The sequence below is a fragment of the Heterocephalus glaber genome, unplaced genomic scaffold (assembly GCF_053883595.1).
Source record: "Heterocephalus glaber isolate CG9 unplaced genomic scaffold, H.glaber_assembly_v1.0 deba00001773, whole genome shotgun sequence".
In the NCBI taxonomy this organism is placed as follows: domain Eukaryota; kingdom Metazoa; phylum Chordata; class Mammalia; order Rodentia; family Bathyergidae; genus Heterocephalus; species Heterocephalus glaber.
In genome coordinates, this window is record NW_028258463.1 from 44,230 (window position 1) to 48,655 (window position 4,426).

Below are 4,426 nucleotides of genomic sequence, written 5' to 3' on the forward strand. Positions count from 1 at the left end.
TCAGGTTGAAGTGAGGGTGGGGAGTGAGGTGCGGCTTGAGCGATCCCGGGGGCTCTCGGTCAGACGGGTAGCAAGGCACTCATCACATCCAAGCCTCCAGGAAGCCAGTCACGCAGGGCTCCAGCAGCACCAAGCTGTTCCCAGGGAATGAGCCCCACCGAGAAGATGGGAGCTCTCCGGAGACAGCTCATTTGTTCTGCTGGACATCATGGTGGTAACAGGGTGGACCTTCCCAGAGGCATTCTGCTGCTCTCAGTATTTCTGGGCAAGAGGGCAAAAAAGCCAGCCAAGTAGGGTGAAGGCCAGTCAGGTCTCCCTGTAAAACCACAGGTAATACCGGAAGCAGCCACCCTACCTGGCAGCTATTCCAGGGACTGGGCACCTATAGGGAGCTGATCCCAGGGCCTGTGGCCTTCAACTGTTGTGCCAGCTGGAGAAGATGACTGCCACCACTCCTTGTTTGCAGAGCTCCCTGGGCCTTGGAGCTGCAAATAAACATGGTCTCACTTTGGGAGAGACGGAAAAAGGGAGAGGGCTGAGTGTGTGCCTGAGTTATCAAATGTTTATCGAACAGCTACTATAGGGCTTTAAATGGTCCTGAGCGTGGTGCTAGAAGAAAGGCTGGGGAGGCACTCAGACATTTCATAAATGTGCCAAGCCCATGCTTTGCATGCTGAAGTCACTGTGTAGTTCACCGTAGCTCTACAGGGATGCACCATCCTCCCTTCTTAGAGATAAGGATTTTGAAACTTAGGTTAAGTCAGCTGCCCTAAGTGTCACACAAACCCAGCTGGATTCCAACCTAGCTGCTTCTCTACCACCCCATCTCCCCACTGAATAGTCTGTGCTCCACCACTTAGCAAAGACCCTGAGCCTCAATGGACTCATCTTTCAGAAGGTATGAGGGTCACCCTAACTACTTCTCCCCAGGAGAAAGTGAATGTGAAACCTTTACAACAGATAACACTTGTGCAACTGCACAGTATTGTTTCATAAGGAGAGGAAGTGGGCATATGAAGGCAGCAGCTCCTCCATCCCTGGAAGATGAGAAACAGCACAAGTAGAGGTCACGCAGTGACTCGTGACAGACACTGACTTCTTAGGTTTGTTCTCTTCCCCGCTGGTGCCCCGAGGACCTGAGGAGTTGGGCAGAAGAAGAAGGGGGAAGTATCTGGGAGGTGTGCAACCGGACAGGAGGAAGAAAGTGCCCAGGTCTTTGCCTCCATACTAGACTCTGGAGTGTCTGATGGCATCTTATCAGAGATTTCCAGGGTGTGATGGTTTCCAAGGCTGTGTGGCAGAGGCAAGGCTCGAAAGAGCTCTTTTGGAGAAAGTAGTCAGCAGCCACTGCAGCCGTGGGAATCCTGTGCCCCCAGCAACCCCTGCCAGGCCAGGCTACCTGGAGATGCTCAAGCCACTGAAGACAATGCCTTCTCCTTCCATGGGGCCCTTTCCTTCCGGCTTTTTCTGAGAAGGGAAAGAGAACAATTGAGCCTGACCATTTATTCCTAGTGGCCTGGGTGCTGAACCGAATACCACGTGTCCATCCGGCCGTCGTGGTGGGCCTGTCCTGAAGCAAGCCAACTCCAGTTGGCCACGTCCATTCAGTGCTGACCGTGCTGAGTCCCAAAGCGGTAGCCCATTGTCTTTTCCCCTGCATTTAGGACCTCAACTTTGGTTTTCTCATCCTTCCCCCCTTGATAGTAATGGAAATGCTAGACCTCAGTCCAAAACTGATACTGTACATATCAAGAAAAAGCCACCCATCATACCTAACCTGGACACTGAGCAAATAAATAGCCGGTGTAAATGTGGAGGAAAATCCCAGTTCCATAACGGACTTGGGAAGAAAGTTGGAGTCCAGAGCCCGCTGTATTTGTCCTCTGGAAGTGACAGCGTAGGTGCCGTGCCAACAAAGGCTTGGATGAGACGTTTCCTCAGTAATCATGTTTGCACTGGTCATTTTCACTCATCTAGAGCACAGCCAGATGCAGGCCCATCCCCGAGGCATCGCCAAATTCCAAGCAGTAGCCGGCTGCATGAGTCAGCTTCTTTGCTGGTTGTGTTATCTTGGCAACAATAAAAGGTCATTCAAGCTGGGCATGGTAGTGTATATCTGTAGTCCCAGCACACTGGGAGGCTGAGGCATGAAGATAACCATCTCTAGTAAAGCCTGGGCAACTTAGTGAGGTCCTGCCTCAAAAGAGAGAGAAAAGGAGAGCTGGGGATTTAGCTCAGTGGTTCTGCTGCCTGCCTTGCAAACACAAGGACCCAATTTCGATCCCTGGTACCAAAAAAAAAAAAGAGAAAAAAATGAAAAAGGTCATTCACTGAAATGACTCAAGTTTCATTTGATCTTACAAAATCCAGAGGGTCTCTCCAATGTACTCTTAAACCAGTTCTTCCAGCTGCCATGAGGTAGCTGCCAAGCAAGGCTGCCTGAACTTCTACCCTCCCCCGCCACCACCACCACTGCCTCCGTGGGCCTGAGCCCACAGACTGGTACCTTATCCACTACCGGAGTGCACTGAAAGCAGAGAGGCTTGTTCCCCACCTGTTCGTGTTTTGGTGAAGTCACTTCGTTTTCATGTGTATCTGCATGCTTTTCATCACTATAAAGAAATACCTGAGGCAGGCTGCTTGGCTCATGGGTCTGATGATGAACCGCTTACTGACAGAGTCCCTGTCTGTGCAGAGACAGGGGTGTGCGTGTGTGCGTGCGTGTGTGTGTTCTGGTCATCTCTCTCCCTCTCTTAGAAATCCACCAGTATTCCATCATGGGGGCTTCATCCTGGTGACCCTGATTCTAACCACTTTCCAAAAGCTCCACCTCTAAGCACCATAGGCAGATTACGTTTCCATCCTCTTAACATCTCACAACAGGGATTAAATTGCAACACACAAACCCTTGGAAACACAAAGAAACCATCCCTGAACCATCTGACTGTCCTGCTATTCTCCTTGGGACCCCAGGGTGAATCCCAGGGGCTATGCGATAAGCACCAAGCACACTCCAAATCCCTCTCATCCTGCAACTCTGAGGCTTGACTCGGACCCAGCTTGTGACCCAAGCCCTACTCCCTTAAGAGAGGTGCTTCGCAGGTGGCAACTCAGGAAGTAGACCCAGGTGTCTGTCCTGTCCACTCGGAGCAGTTCCTGCTAGGGCTTAGCCCCATGGCTGCACAAGGAAACCCCGGACTGACCCGCAGCCTCCTGGAGGCCAGAGGAGGCCCACAGGATGGACGGCCTGGTCCCCCTGGAGCGTGAGGATTAGAAAGCAGACTTCCTAAGGAGGATCCCACCAGTGGAAATGGCTGTTCAGGCTGTAACACAAGCAGGTCGACTGTGTCGGTCACTGCAGGAAACTTGGCACATATAAATCTTAGAAAACCAGGTTTGTCTCTCAGCATTTTCCAATGGGCAAGGTAAATATTTATCCCCAGCCCTGGAAAGATGCCTGGTAATTCAATTCTTTGCTATCACTTTTCCTTGTATTCATTCATCCTGCAAGCATTTGCTGATGGCTAGGCATGACCCTCCTGTCCTTCCCTTGGGGAGTCGTGGGGGAAGAGGGCAGGGGAGCAGAGGGGAGAGGAGACACCATAAGAAAGCAGCTTTTCAGCTGGGGCTTGACTGACACTGCCATGTTGCTGTCACCCTCAACTGACCTGGTGATTTCTACACCCAAGCTTCCCTGTCAGAGAGGACTCCCATAAGTGGGGACTCAGAAGAGGAACTTTTGGGTCAGCAGCCCTCAGTTTAAGGGAAGCAGCAAGAACTGTGGGGGTTCTCTGAGCCTCTTTCCTCCAAAGAGCGCCACAGCCTAGTGAGTTGAAGAGAGTGGGCGTAAGTAGCAAACTCTCTGAGTTCAAATCTTGGCTCCGCCACTTGTCATCATGTGTCCTGTGCATTTGATTTCTCTCATCTGAAAATGGGGAAAATATAAATATGCCTCTGAGAAAGTTATTGTACAGATGGAACACAAATAACTTCACCTGAGTAAATAGTAGCTGGCATTGCGATCCCCGCGGTCCAGGAGAGGCTGTCACAGGGAGTTCATGTTCTGAAGATCACTGTCAGGATCAGTGGGATCATAGGTGTAGAGTACTGTATCTCGGGAAGGGCAGAGCATAAGATAGTAGGTGTGCAAACAGTGATAGCAAAGTGATCAAGGAGATGGCCCAGTGAAAGGAATTGGTGGACAGAAAGGAGGCTCGGAACCTGGATCCCACCCTTCCTGCACTCCAGCCTGGGAGGTAGATAGGGTGCTCCGACCTCTGAGATCCTGCACAACTGAGTCTCTTGTTGGTTTGTAAATGAAACCTTAGCACCAGGCCTCTCCTCAGGTCCGACTGAGGATGACAGCCACCCTGTCTGAGGTTCTGCTCTGCAAGAGGCGGCTGGGGGGAGGGAGCAGCGGGCCTGC